The sequence below is a fragment of the Choloepus didactylus genome, chromosome 2, assembly GCF_015220235.1.
Source record: "Choloepus didactylus isolate mChoDid1 chromosome 2, mChoDid1.pri, whole genome shotgun sequence".
Lineage (NCBI taxonomy): Eukaryota > Metazoa > Chordata > Mammalia > Pilosa > Megalonychidae > Choloepus > Choloepus didactylus.
This window is the reverse complement of record NC_051308.1, coordinates 235443795-235459778: the sequence shown is the minus strand read 5'-3', so window position 1 is coordinate 235459778 and position 15984 is coordinate 235443795. Positions and strand designations below refer to the sequence as shown.

Sequence of the window (15984 nt, the reverse complement as noted above, 5' to 3'; positions counted from 1 at the left end):
GGCAACCCAGGGCTGGTCACTTCTTACACCACTTACTCCAACAGTAATACCTGTGTCTGGTATTTTATGTAAACATAAAAGCAAAAGGCATCCCTACAACAATTGATTCATTTATTTTATTTTAAGATGAAGAAATGGAAGCTTAAAAAGAAGAAGTGGCCCCTCCTGTCCATAAGTACATGAGTATTTACCTGCACAGCTGGAACTTGAGCCTGGTCTTCCAGATATTCTTTCTTGATACACTTGCTCTAATTGTACATTTTACCAATCTCACTGGAATTTTACTATTGCCCTGTGAGAAATGCTGTGCAAGCATGTTACTCTTTTGTTACAAAGGCCAACAAACTAAAAATGAAAAAGAGAAGGATCAGAGAGGTGAGGAAATTTCCTCAACATCACACAGCTTTCAAGTGGTGGAGCTGTCAGTCAACCTTGGGTCTTCCAGCTGTTGGTCCGATGTTCCTCCCAGGCCCATTCACTGCCCTGTGTGTCCTGGAGGGGTCTGATCTGGGTATTGAAATCTTAAAAGTCTCCCATTCTCTTTGCCTCCAGGGATTTCTTTCTGACTTGAAAAGTTTTCAATTTATGATTTTATGTTTTTCCTTGCCCTTTAGGCAAGTTTGATTTCATTGTCCAGATACAATTTATTTCATAGTGAAGGCTGCAAACAAAAAGAAAAAGAACAAGCAAGAAGGTTAGTATAGGACATGCTGGATCTGAAAACAATTTTAGAGGTAATGTGGGGTTCATGAAATCTATATACCTTTCCTAAATAGCTGAGAAAAGCATTACCCTTGACTGTTTTCTGTCCCAGTGTGTGTTTTGTGCAATAAAAAAAGCAGAGGCTCACTAATGCTGAAACTGTGATAAAACCAGAAGGCCAGGAGTCTTGACACTAATAGTGACAGGGTTTTCTCATCCAGGGGAAATAGTGGATGCTGCACTTTCATCCATGTCTGTATCCAGTCACAAAGTGCTCTGGGGTCTTTGAATCTTCTCCTTCATCTTTGATATGAGAGACAACTTTCTAAGTAAGCCTGAAATACTTTCACTTGACTCAAGAGTACTGTCATTAAAAGAATGTTCAAGTAAAGAGAGACATATTGATGAATGAATCAAATTGAGAGTTCAAAAATAGACACTTAGGTCTGTGGTCAATTGATTTCGAACAAGGATCCCAAGTCCACTCAACTGGAACAGAACAGTCTCTTCAACAAATGGTGCTGGGAGAACTGAATATCCATATCCAAAAGAATGAAAGAGGACCTCATCTCACTCCCTATACAAAAATTAACTCAAAATGGATCAAAGACCTAAATATAAGAGACAGTACCATAAAACTCCTGGAGGAAAATGTAGGGAAACATCTTCAAGATCTAGTGATAGGTGGTAGTTTCCTGTACTTTACACCCAAAGCACAAGCAATGAAAGAAAAAAAGAAATAAAAGGGACCTCCTCAAAATTGAATACTTCTGTGCTTCAAAGGACTTTGTCAAAAGGATGAAAAGGCAACTGACTCAGAGGGAGAAAATATTTGGAAGCCAAGTTTCTGATAAGGGTTTCATATTCCAGAATATGCAAAGAAATCCTACAACTCAACAATAAAAAGACAAACATCCCAATTTAAAAATGGGCAAAAGACATGAATAGACATATTTTCCAAAGAAGAAATACAAATGGCTTAAAAGCACATGAAAAGATGCTCATCTTCATTAGCTATTAGGGAAATGCAAATCAAAGCCACGAGATGTCATCTCACATTTACTAGAATGGCCACTGTTAAACAAACAGGAAACTACAAGTGTTAAAGAGGATGTGGAGAAATAGGAACACTTATTTATTCACTGCTGGTGGTAATGTAAAATGGTACAACCACTGTGAAAGATGGCTTGGCGGTTCCTCAGAAAGCTAAGAATGGAGTTGCTCTAATCCAGCAATTCTGCTACTGGGTCTATACCCAGAAAAACTGAAAGCAGGGACATGAGCAGACATTTGCACACCAATGTTCATAGTGGTATCATTCACAATTGTCAAAGATGGGAACAATCCAAGTGTCCATCAACCAATGAATGGATAAACAAAATGTGGTCTATACATAGGATGGACTATTATTCAGCAGTAAGAATGAATGAAGTCCTAAGGTATGCAACAAGATGGATGAACCTTGAAGACATAATGCTGAGTGAAATAAGCCAGGCACAAAAGAACAAATATTGTAGGATCTCAGTAATATGAGCTGATTATAATATGTAAACTCAAGGACACAGAATCTAGAATATAGGTTACTAGGAGATAGAATGAGGCTAGAGAATGGGGAGCGGTTGCTTAGGATATGCAGAATTTTTAACTAGGTTGAATTTAGATGAGTGGAAATGGATAGAGGTGATGGTAGCACATTATTGTGACTATAATTAGCAGTGCTGAATTGTACGTGAGTGTGGTTGATAGGGGAAGTTTAGAGTCTTATATGTCACCAGAAGCAAAGTAGGAAGTTAAGACATGGGGCAGTATAACTTAGTAAAGCTAGATGTGGACGATGACTGAGATTAACAGTACAGATATAAAAAAATTTCTTCCATGAGGTAGAAGAAATGTATAAAACTATTACAAGGAGTTAATAATAGAGTGTTATGTGGAGAAAAACACACCTATTTTCAAATTATGGACTATAGTTAACAGAAATAATCTTAATTTTTTTTTATCAACAGTAACAAATGTACCACACCAATACTAGGAGTCAATGATGGGGGTGCATAATGGGTATGGGAAGTTTTGGGTTTTCTCTTTTTTTCTTTTTCTTTCCTTGGAGTAATGAAAATGTTCTAAAATCAATTGTCGTGGTGAATGTACAACTATGTGATGTTACTGTGAGCCACTGATTGTATACTGTGGATGGATTTTATGGTGTGCACCTGTATGTCAATAAAATTGCATTTAAGATAAAGAATGCCCAAGATTATTAGAGAAAGACCACATTCTTGGTTCATGAATTTGGTCTACTAACTTGATCACTAAATATGTATTAAGCCCATACTGGGTGCCAGGTTTAGGCTCTCTTCTCATGGAGTTGTTCAGTCTGGAGAGAAGAGAAGTTTCTGAGAAGTGTGTGAATGCTATAGAAGTGCTGACATCAACACGCAATGCTGGGGAGGGCACCCAGTGGCCTCTGCAACACTACACAGGATGATACAGGGGCAGGAGGTGTGTGCGTCCTGGCAGCAGAGCAGAGGCGGAACAGAAACCCAAGTTGGAGCCTGCAGGCTGGTGCCCAATGATCTCAAGAGCTGAAAGCCTGGGCCAGGCTGAGTGCAAACGTAGGGTTGGAAGAAAAAGATCCAGGAATAAGGTGGAGGTCAGTGATGGGAGCTGCCTGGGGCCAGTTGCTCAGCATTGAGTCTGCATGGTGGGCTTTGCCTTCAGTGCAGGAGCTGTGGAGCTTCTCAAAGAACCAAATCTGTAGGAGACCATCTTTGAGTTTCAATGGATGGAGGTGCCTGAGGCTGGTTATAAGTCTCCTCGATGATCAGCCAAAGGAGGAAAGATGGAGTCAACTATTCTTCAGCCTTCTGGCTTTGGGATGGAAGGCATGAAAAGAAGAAATGATACCCTCTTTCCTTCTTGTCCCTTTTCCTTTGGAGAGCAGAGGCCAGAAGTCACCCCACAAGCAAAGCAGTGCATTAACTGCAGAGCCAGGAAATCTGGATTTTTATCAACTCTGCCAAGACATCCCCATTTGATCATTCATTTAGCAGACAAAGCCCTCAGTTCTAGAAACACCATTTGTAAGAGCTTTGAATTGTCTAAAAGTTGGCCGTTACATCTTCAAGGGGATTTTAGCGTAAGCCTAACAGGCAATAATAATGTCAAAGCATTTGTTTCTTAATTATTTATTTATGAATCACTTCCCTTGCTAAACTGCAGGCTCCTAAAGGGCAGGGGCTCTTTGTTGTGTATCTCCATATCCCACTGTTCAGAACAGCTCAGCACCTAGTAGGAGATGGTAAATATCTTGGAATTGAATTTGTTGGAGCTGTCTGTGTTCAGAACTGAATGGATCTTTGTACCTAGAAAGGAGGGCATGGAAGGGTATGCTTCATTGGAGGCTGGGTGTCGGACCAACCTGACAAACTTTTGGCCGTCATACCACTGTGGATCTCCATGGCACCCCTGACTCTCTGGTCCCTGTACCCCTATCTAGCAATCATGCTTGCCAATTATAAAAGAAATCCATCCAGCCAATTTGCCAAGTCTTTTCCTCACTGGCTAAGTCCAAGGATATTTCTTCTATCTGGCCTAATTAAATGGGATGTGAAAGGCAGAACCGCCCTGGGAACTAGCCTGCCAAATATCTCCCCAGAATCTCCCACTTTCCAGTGAATGAATCCGCAAGAGGGCGCAGATTCCAGGTTGGCTGCCCATCTGTGGAGCTGTGCTGTGTCTTTGCAGAGCCAGAACGAGCCTGTGGCTGCAGCCCAGTGGGGAAGCATCCTTGTTTGAGCGCTTTCAGCACACCTCATCAGTACCCTCCTTGCTCTATTTGCGATGGGTCTTATGGTGCTCTCCGTTTTCCAGCAGCTCACGGGACAAAAAAGGCCATCACGTGGAGAAACCTAAAGCCAGCGAGAGAGAACATACACGTTTCTGTCCATTTGTATGTTTATCGAAAGGGAATGGTTTCACAGTTCTGCCTGATGGATGAAATGCATCAGATCAGAAAAATAAATTAAAAGAGAGGCAGCCCTTCTCACATTTTATGTATGTAGATAATTGAAAGAAAGTGAACAAATTGAACAAGCAAACTGTACATTTAATAGCTTACGAGATAGAACTTTTTTGTTAACAAATACGATTCAGAAACCATATCAATTATGTATTACAACAGCCTGTAAGTCTTTCTCTTCTATTTGCTTTCTGCTGACCATAACTGAATTAGTGTTTTCTGACTAAAAGCTTTGTTCTTTGGCCAAAAGTTTAAAGAGACATCACCTACATCCACATTTCCTTTTTTTACATAACCTCCGGGCAAGCATTGTGGTTTCTCCCTTCGAATGTGTGGGGAGAGGGATGGTGGCCCCTCCAGCCAACCATGGAGGGGGACTTTGCTCCCATCTGTAATTTGCTACAGCTAATAATGCCAGGCAGCCTGTTCTGTAGGTAAGGTGGATCTTTCCCTTAAAATTAAGGGCCTGCTTGGCATATTCTTCACTATTAATAAACTGATGTTTTTTATTAAAAAGATTCTGAGATCAGTATTTCCTGCTGCATTACTCATTTGATTAATGCACGCTAATAAAATAAATATTAGCATCGTATGCCTTGCTGGGGGAGGTGTCTGAGGAGAGATCTGTGAGCCTGGATATAACATATCTGAACTTTCTGCTGTCACGATAATAGTTAGGTTTGGTCTGAGTGGAAGTATCTGTTTGGGGTTTTTATTTGAGTGGCCAGAAAGTTGTGACTCCCTCTTCTCGCTGCTCCTGGGGTAGGACAAATTTCTTCTTGGCAAGAACATCTTTACTTTCGGTCCTTATATTCATTTGCTGATTGTCCTGTTAACCCCATGATGTAGGAAGAGGATGAAGCCATTTATCCATTTCTGGAAAGAAAATCCTTAAGAAAATATCAGCAATCCAAATTGCCAGAGGGTAGGGAGATGGCAGGGCCAACAAGGACTAACCAATGAATTGTTGATGCAAGAATAGCGATGTGATGAAGAAGGAAGGCCAAAAAAGGAATTACTGTCACCCGGTCTTCTCTTAGCCAGAGAGCTCTTGCATACATTCATTCATTTTTATCAATCAGATTATTTAGAATTGAAACAAATCTTAGAATTTGTATAGTTTGACCTCCCATTCAATGTGGAAGGATAAACCTTCTTTTGGTACATCTGATGGATGTTTGACAGTGCTCAGCTTGAATCTCTCCAATTCTGGGGGGCTCTCCACTTTGCAAAGCAGCCATTTTTGATAGTTAGGCAGTGCTAATAATTTGAAACTTTCTTTGTGGCCTTAGCTCAGTGTCTTTTGATTGAAAGTGGTAGGGAAAAAAAAAACTACCTCCAATTAAGCTAAGAGGGAAATTCATTGGATCACATAGCTTCAAATACCCCAAGGATGGGCTTCAGGTGTGGCTTGATTCAGGGCTCAAATGGTATCACCAGGGCCCAACTCTCAGCTTTATTTCTTCCTTGTTGACTCCATTGTGATGCTCTACTTAGTGGCCTCTGATAACTTCAGGCCCATTTCTCCATGACACCAGACATTGGTCTATGGCTGCCCCCTAATTCTTGTGATTTTCATTCTGTCCTTAGCCCGCATTGGATAATATGTCTATTCCTGAATGACACCATTTGGAATCTCTGCCTCCGACCACACAGCTTGGGACTAGGACTTGGTTTGCAGGTAGTTTATTTGAGAGGTGATCCCAGGAAGCCAAGGGAAGAAGTGAAGAGTGTGAGAAGGAGAGAAAGAAAGACAATATGTTACTGATCTGGGCACTGCAGGGGACCAGGAGCTCAATCCCAATGAGGACCCTCTGAGAAATCAAGCAGAGTGAGACTCAGAATGTTCCTCTGAAGGACTGGATGATGGGTCATCCCACCCCCATTGGTGGAGGGTTATCTTTAGAGGCAATTGCACACCCCCCAGGCTGCCCTGAATTCACACTAAATGAATTCTTCAATTATTGCAGTGTCCCAGGGACTGTGCCCCCAGCTCAGTGGAAATCAGGTGGGCAGAATTCAGAGAGAGTGCTGGTCACCATGAACCTATGGCTGTGGGTTGGGTCAAGGGTTGGACTGATGGGCTTCAGCCTTGACCAAGCACCATGTGCTGGAAGCTGGGAATGGAAACCGTTTGTTATATGTAATGAGTATGGAGGCAATATGTAATGAGTATGGAGGCACGCGCCTCCCAAGAGCAAAACCAGATGCTATTACCGGAAATGGAAGAAGGCATGCTGGGGAGAACGATCAACAAATGTCCACTGTACCTCTGTTGAGTGAAAACCCAGCCTTGTTGTGACTTCCACCCATTATTTTGAATATTACCTCTGAAGAGAATACAGAGCTAACAGTGTTTTCCTCTTTACATGTGAGCCCTTAAAATCTTAGGAGATAATTAGCATGCCTTCCATTGGTCTTCTTTTTTTTCTAATCCACCATAGAGGTACTTGGTTTCTTTAGCTGTTCTTTATATGGCATGGTTTCTGGAAACTTCTATAGCCCTAGTCACCCCCTACCCACCACCTTCATTATGCTTCTTTACTTGTTATTCCCTCAGCTAATACCATGAAAGGCGGGGTGAGGTCTATCCTAATCAGAATGGATGTGTACAAGGGCAATCCTAGGGTCAAGCAATTGTGGACATCTACAAAGTGTCCCTTGAGGAATAGTTTATTATATTCCACATATATGAAACTAAGGGCTCTCTCTATAACTCTCTATTAACCAGAAAATTCTCTTCTCCTACATTATCTAATAATGGCTTACTCCTTACTGTTATTGAAGCTTTAGTGCTCTGTAGACCCATTTTGTAAAATATTCCTCAGTGAACAAATACCGTTTTGACCTGCCAAGTGTCTATTTCTGTCTTCCGGTACAGTATCCTAGACAGTCTTTGTGGAACCAGCCCCTTCCACACTCAGTTGATGAGATTTAGGTGGACCAGTGGTGAGATAGGTGATCCATTCTCGGCCAATCAGAGCCCGCATTCCCCTCTCCACAGGAATTTGTTGAGCAGTAACTCTGGTCTGCCCAGTTGTCATGTTTTCATCACTGGCCACCATGATAGGCTCAGGGGTGGTATATTAGTTAGGGTTCTCCAGGGAAACAGAATCAACAAGAGATATCTATAAATACAAGATTTTATAAAAGTGTCTCCCGTAACTGTCGGTATGCATGAGTCCAAATTCCGTAGGGCAGACAACAAACTGGCAACTCCAATGAAGATGTTCAATGAACTCCTCAGGCAACGAACTGGCAACTTCGATGAACATGTTCGATGAACTCCTCAGGAAATGAACTGGCAACTTCGATGAACTCCTCAGGAAATGCTTCGCTGGTTAGCCAAAGAAGATGTGAAGGTCCTCTATCTGTCTCACTTAAAAGTCTTCAACTGATTGAATTAAATCCAGCTGATTGAATTCTCTCATTGTGGAAGACACTCCCTTCACTGATGTAATCAGTCACAACTGCAGCCAATTGACTGATGATTTTATAAACCAGCCTTCTGGATTATTAACCAGCCACAAATGTCCTTGCAGTAATGGTTAGGCCAGTGCTTGCTTGACCAGACACCTGGACACCATCACCTGGCCAAGTTGACACATGAACCTAACCATCACAGATGGGGACACCACCCAGGGGGTTCAGTTGGAATTCATCTTTGAAAACAGGCCTGCAGGTGCTGGCTGCCATTTGCCAGAACATAAAGCCTGAGGACAAAGCCAAAAGAAGCATGAGACATAGGGAGATCTGCTTAATCACATCCTTTTGGCCCTTGAATCCTGCTGTGGCTGACGTCTAGTGTGTGAAACTGTGTCATAGAAACTGTTCTGATCGATACATTGTCTTTCTTAAGATATTTAATAGGTCATATTAAATAGTGGGAAAAGAGGTGGATTCAAGTCAGAAGATCTTGGATTTAGCCTGATGCCTCCACTCCCCAGGGAGGGATTTTATCTGAACCAATCTCTCCATCTATATGTCTGGAGTGAAAATACCCACTTTCATGAAGATCAAACCCAGATAATATAAAATGATAAGATGAAGGAAAATGATGGGCATATTGGTATCACTGCCTATCTTTTAAACTACCTGGTTAAAATAGCCATCCAAGTGTCAGATCAGTAGCTCCATGGAGACGTGGCTGAAAGGACTCTACTCAGCTGCTGTAGAACAACTTCTAAAATTTGAGGAGCATTTTCTGTATGCCAGGCAATCTGCAAGAGATTCTACAGGGACCATCTCATTTAATCTCGACAACCCTATGAGGCAATTACTACTATAATTCTCAGATCAAATTTGGGGGAACTGAAACTCAAAATGATTAAATGATCTTTCCAAGGTCATGCAGACTGTACACAGTAGAGTTTGGGTTTAAACCCAGACAGACCAAACTCAAAAGCAGGCACTGCCAGCCGTTATTCTAGAACACAGTTTCATCTTAGCAAGAGTTCTGTTAATAATGATAGAAATCTATCCTTTCCCCCTTTGGCATGCCCAAATTACATAAAGTGGATGAGTAAAGATGTAACTTCATGAATTTGTTTTCAAAGCCTGGGTGAGATATTAGCAGCATAATTCTTTTCTGAATGATCCACCATGGGTTTCCTTGCTTCCAGGTTGTTGTCTTCATAATGCTGCTAGAGCACAGTGGCCTTCTCCACCCATTTTCCCTGGCTGAATTGTTATTCATTGCATGAATATTTGATAGCAGGAAAAAGGAAAAATTGAAAGAGAGAAAAAATTATCCATCATTCTATTCATTCTTTAGATCCCAGATTAAATGCCATGTTCCCTAAGAAATTGTTCTTGGAGTGCCCTGCTTCTGACATGTATATATGCCCATGTGTGTACACACACACACACACCTGATAGGATTGTATATTCTTTCTTCCACTGATCTACAAGGGCAGACACCAGGCCTGCATCTGTTTCCCTCACTGCACCCTGAAAGGGGGCCTTGTCCATATGACCTGCTCAGAAATTATTAGTTGAATTAGAAGCAGCATATAGTAAAATTTTATTGTCCTCTCCAAGGGGCAGAGAGTGATAATACAGATTTAAAGCCAGCCGACTTAGCTGGTATCTGGCTCTTCCTTTTGGCAAGGCTCCTGATATTTCTTAAAATTTTTTGACATGCTTCCTGGTTTTGCAGTCTGATTGCATGAGGCTCTCCAGGCAATAAAAATTAGCCTGCTGTCTGAAATGTTTATGAAAACAGCTAAATTTAGATGATCAAAGATTTCCCGACGCTAGAGGCCCTTGAGGTTGAAGACATATCTTTTACAAGCATCTTGAACAGCAGAGATTTTTCTTCAGACGTTCCCCTTCAGAAGCATTTAAAGTTCTCACTGAGCACTATTTTAATTTCTCATTAATCGGCTGAATGAAGCAGGGTCTTGTTTAAATAGACCAGTTGGGCTTTCCGTTTTTCTGTGTTTATTCACCCCATGCTAACTTTTAGAGGCAAGTGCAGCCTTTAACCAAATTGGAATTTCTTCCGAAGGAGAATACAGATGTTTAGCTTAAGTTTAATCTGTGGGTTAACTTGCCATCTTGAATAAAAAAAAAAAAAAAAAAAATGGAGTCTGCTGAAAAGATTCCAAAAGGATGTATCTTCTGTAATTTTACCAAAAATTGGTGAGTGGGTTAAAGTCTCGGAGATAAGGAACTCACTCTGAGTAACACTGTGAGAATGAAATTAAGTTTAGCTTTCACACAGGACAGGTGTGCCTAGCAGGGTGGGGCAGTTAAGGAATTGGTAGAAGGTAAAAAAAGACAAACTGTAATCCACAGTCAGTCCCCCTGCTTATCCGCCCACTATCCACAGTCAGTTCCCCTGCTTATCCGCCCACTATCTACTATCCTTGCAAGGTGGAGACTCAGGGTAGAGGTTCCCCAAATAGCCTCATAACTTGTTACCAAACTAGCCCAGACTGGCTCTAAAGAGGCCTGGGCATACCCTTTATAGTCAGTGGTGGAGATTTGTTCCAAGGGTTCCTAATGTTGCAAATTTGCACCAGAAACCTATTTCAAATGTTTCCAATTTGGGCTGGCTGCATGTTTCAAATTTGCGTGGGCTAGTTAGGCTTGTCCAATAGAAGGTAACCTCTGGAGTATCCAGCCAATGGAGAAACAGGGAAGGGACTTGTGGTTAGGTTTAGGGAATAAATACTGCTGAGTCTATTGTTCTGTGTACCAACCCCCACATTTGGTTGGGGGCCAGTTCTTGCAAGACTGTGAATAAATTCTTTTCTTCTCCACAATGGAGTGAGTGTTTGTTCCTTTTTAGGAACTGTGCTTGTTTCTCACAACACTTCCCCTATATAAATTTGGGTGAAACCAGGTCAGAACTGATGTTAATTTTGCTGGTTTCTGAGCAGTGATTCTCTGAGGCTCCTTTTGCAGGATAAAAGGGAGGGACAGGGGCTCTGAGAGGCAGGGAGAAAAAGATGGTGAGGTTAGTCACGTAACCAGTTAAAGCCTCAGAGAACTAAGTCAGGGGGTCCTGTTTTGGTGAGGAGGTAAAAGAGGTGGCATAAGGTTGGTTTGGGGTCATTTTTTTTATTTGCGCCATATCTCCATCTCAGGGAAGCATTGCTGTGGGTTACTAGGAGTTCCAACCTCACTGGGGCCAAACAGACCCTTCTCTGGCTCACCTCCTTCCTTCTATGACCCTCTGCAAATTATTTAGCCTCGCTGAGCCTCCGACACCACACTTGTAAAGAAGAAATAACGTTCACGGACCACTGAGAAAACTAAATGAGATGATGTGAGTAAAGCTTATAAAGTGCTTAACACAGGCCTGGCACGTTAGCTTATGTTAAACTATTGCCAAGCATCTTAAAGAAAATGCAAGTGGGACACTTCGCTGAACTATAGTGGATCGGCAGAAAAAATCCTCCTTAGTCACACAAATAAGAGGGGATGCTGTAGAAAGGCATTCCACAAATATCCAGAGAGCTTTCCCACAGCAGTGACTTAGCACCAAGTTGCATAGTGCTTTCAAAGAAAAAATGGAAGGCAGCTAAACCACGGGGGAGTGGAGGGAAAAGCAAGCTGTGGGTATGTGGCACTTTTCCCCAGCTGCTGCTCCTGGCTCAGCGTTTGTAAGGTTAGTTTGTTTGTAAACAGAAAGCTCCAAATTGCAACTCTTTGCCAATCCCCTGCCCAAGTGGGAAGGGCTTCTAATGAGCCAAGACATTAGTAATTACTGCAATAAACTCTGCTCTGGCATTTGATGGAGGACTAGGACTGAATGTGGGGATGGCTCATCAAACTAATAGTGGGACAGGGGATTTGGGGATTGAGGCTGGAAGTCACTAAAGCCCTCCGAAAGCCGAGGGAGAGTAACAACCTGCCCACCAAACCACTGCACCCTTTGGGGTTGCAAAGTTTCCTCTGAAGCCTGGGAAGGACTTCTCTTTGTCTTCTGAGGAGGGACTGACTTGCCCCGGGTTTGCCTGCAGAGTGATAAAGGCAAGGGAAGCTGCTGGAAAGTGAAAGGGATCCTCTTTTTTGTGAAAGAGATTCCAGCCAAAGCTCCGAGGAATTTTTCCAAGCCTAGTCCAGGTCTTAGGCATTTGCTTGTTTGGGGTCATTCACACCATACAAGGTGGTCAGGTGGGTTTACACCCAAGGTCACCCCTCTGACCTTCAGAGCAGTCAAGGGCAACATTACTGGAGTTCAGAATGTTAAGTTCCAGTAAGGGGCAAGGGGTCTCCCCTGGGACTAGAGTTAGCGTGAGTGTTTGGATACATATAGCCTATGTGTTAAGATGCTTTCAGTTGCAAGTAATAGAAAATCAGCCAGAATCTGACTCAAACAATATAGAAATGTATAATGAAGTCTAACAGGGTGGGCTTTGGGGCTGTTGAATCAGAGACTCAATGGTGTCATCAAAGACCCAGGTTCTTTTCCTTTCCTTCCCCTGCCATCCTCTGACTGGCAAGTGACACAGTTGTGGCCAAGAAGACAGTAGATAAACTCTGCAGGGAGGAGGGGTACTTCTAGGGAATTTTTCTAACTCCCAAGAGTGAGCCACAGAAAGAGCTGATCTGGGTGTCACCATGACTGGATGGGACTCGTAGACCCTCTTAAACCATTTGGCTACCAGTTGGAGCATGGCGGGGCAGAAAAATGGAAAGAAACTGGGTCTTTGATAACATCCCTGAGCCTCTGAGTCAGTTGACTCAGAAATGGAAATGGGATTCGCTCAGGCCAACTGGATCTTCTGGGAGGGCCTTCCCGGGAGGTGCAGGGGCAGGCATCTGAGCAAGGTGGGATTCTGTTAGGAATGAAGAAAGGGGTAGCAGGTCCTGGGGAGGCAACAACGTTCGCCGCAGAACGCAAACTCATTTCCCGATAGCTTCCCCTCATCTCCTTACCCATGACAAGTTTAATCCCTTTACAAATTTTAGGAGGGCACTTTCATGCCCTTTGTTCTCCGGACATCTTGATTGTGCCAGTGCAGCTAAGGAGCAAAGCTCCTGGTTTCTTATGCTAAATAAAACTACTGTATTCCAGGTTAGGGATGGATGGCCCTTCTGACCTGGTGGTTGGATCTGGTTTAAATATCACATGTGTGGTTCAGGAGAATTTAGAATTATACAAACTGTGCCAGATCATCTGATGGGCTCAGAGACACCGCAGCCAGCACACATCAGTGAAGCCCGCGTCTTGTGGCTACTGGGAGCCAGGGTTGGGCAGGCAGGAGCTGGAAGGAGTGGCTGCCTCTCCCCTGGTCCTCTTCAGTTGCCTACCCCTAGAGAGCAGATTCTAGGAGCCTTTGCAGAGTGTTTTAACCCCTTCATGCCTCCCAAGTACTCACTGCCCTCTGAGTTGCTCCGCCTTAGTGTCCTGCCCTAAGCAATTGTCACTCCTCTATCTCTATCCAAGTTTCTCTTGCCTGTGGTCCATTGCTGCAAGATTCTGTTGAGAGAATGCACAGTGATGTGATAAACCAAGCTGTGGTAATGGTGAATTGTCCTCTTTTGGGCAAAACTATTTGGAGTTTAAGTGTTTTTTTTTTTTTAATTTGTTTTGTTTCCCTAAAATAAGTATCTTAAGCCTCCATGTCATTGTCCTTCCCCATCACCTCCTATTCATACCTTACTGGTCCATCAAGATCTAGGTCAGACACCACCTCTTTCCTGAATATGCTGGTTCCCCGGCTGGAGGTTTTCTGTCCCTCCTCTGAACTTCCAGTCCCATTATCTATGTTTCAGCCATGCTGTATTCAGTACATTCAGACCTCATATTTCAATTATTCATAAACTTCTCAAGAGGAGGCCAGTGGGCACAATTCATTTACGTTTGCCTGCTACCAGGGCCCAGCCAGAGCATGGGGTATGGGGGAGCAGAGGAGACAATCCTGGCTCAGGGAGAGGAATTCTGGATTCCAATTTAGCATCAGCCACGCTCTGGGCCTCAGTTATCTTTAACCATGAAATGAAAGGATTGGACCAGAATTTCTCTAAAATCATTATGATCAAGCAGGCTTTCAGTAAAGTGTGGAGTAATTGATTTATTCTAATGTGTGTATGTGTGTAGGGGGGAAGATTTTAGACAGTCGGGGTGTGTGTGTGTGTATGTGTGTGTTGAACAGGAGGAGGGAAGGGTGGTAAGCTTCCTTCCAAGCACATATTTGGGCATCCACTCAAGCCTTCCAAAATGAGACTGCATCTTGAAGCCGACATAGAGTGAAGTAAGAAACCCACTGGCTCTTTTTCTCATTAAAAGGACAACAGGCAGGGAAGTACTTAAAAGTAGGGGCTTTATCATTACAAACAACTGGATTTGAATCTTGGCTCCATCAGTTACAAAGCGTGATTTTTGAACAGGCTATTTAATCTTTCTAAGCCTCAGTTTCCTCATCTGTAAAACTGGGATGATATGAGGATTGAATTAGATAATATGCCTAAGGCACGCATTATGAGGATTAAATTAGATAATATATCTAAGGCACCCAGCACAGAGCCTGGCATATAGAAAAGTGCTTAATAGGTGAAATAATAATAATAATTAATGAAGAAACTTATTAAATATAAAGATGAAAATACTTAAATAGTAAGCCCCTAAATAATGTTTGAATGACCTCTATTCCCTTTTACTAATACAATAAGGACATCCATTCCTGACTGATATAATACAATAATACATTGAGATTGGATGGATGGATAGATAGATAGATAGAATATATTTAGAGCTCTGGTGTAATTGGAGAGAAAGCCTCCACTCCTTTTCTTTCGATACATTTTTTCCCTCTACTTCTTTCTCAACTTTTGAAAGACAAATAACCCCAATTTTTCTTTTCAAAAATTTTAACAATTTTAATTGTTTATACAGCAGCTCTTTAAACCCCCTGTAACTGCAGTTCTTACACCCAGTTTAGATATTCCCCACAAGTTTCAGGCTTCTGGTGAAGGTTTAGTTGGTGCCCTTTGTTGCAATAATTTTTTAGGACAAGGAGCCTGAGTCTGTACCTGTCCAAGGGATGGGAGACTGTCTGGGAAGATGCCCCTGTTCTCTAAGAAGAAAGCCGTCCTGTCTTACCCGAGGCTGGCAGCAGAGACGTGCACGGAGACTGAGGCCTTCAGAATCTTGCCTGCCAAGAATGAGTGGCATGTGAACAAGGCTGCACTCAGCAACTCCGGGCAGATGCCCAAGCCCCCCTAGGACGGTTCCCAGGGCCCTGGAGGAACGTGCCAAGAATCTACGCACTGCCAGAGAGCTTTCCAACCCGGGCGCCATTCTGGCCGCTTAATTCTCCTGCCAAGCTGTTTCTAGATCACTCCTAAACTTCCCCATAAAGTCCCCAGAAATGGAACTGGAAAACCTGGAAATCGTTTTTGTGGGGAAAGCATTTGGATCTTCTCCATGATGCTGTTGAAGTGCTCACCATTTAAGAAACTAAAAATAGTGGCTTAGAGAAAACTGCAGGTTTGCTACTAGTGGTTGGTCCAGACTTTGCATCCTTCCCATAAATCTGGCCAAGGCTCTCTGTGGGGCTGTGTGCTGCGCTCCGGTGCTCTGGGGCACGTGGGCACTGAGGTTTCTGGTGAAAACCTGTGTGCACAAATCCTCTCTGAGAGTCAAACCCAGAAGGCTTCCTTAGGGATGTAAAAAAATATGTATTGCTGATGGAACAATACATAACAAAGGAATAATATAGAATAAAAATTCCTTTGATCTCCTTGGTGATGCTACCGATATGGCAGTGGGGGGTGCCATAATGGAGGGCAGATTTACATGTAAATCT

General features: G+C 42.8%; 1 long non-coding RNA gene across 1 annotated transcript; it reads right to left on the bottom strand.

The window, feature by feature from the left end:
• Nucleotides 1-631: 631 nt before the first annotated feature.
• Nucleotides 632-15315, bottom strand: LOC119527926. Its single transcript, XR_005215507.1, has 3 exons — nucleotides 15279-15315; nucleotides 13555-13655; nucleotides 632-661 (listed from the first exon to the last, which is right to left on the bottom strand). It is a non-coding gene; the product is annotated as an uncharacterized LOC119527926 (long non-coding RNA).
• Nucleotides 15316-15984: the final 669 nt, after the last annotated feature.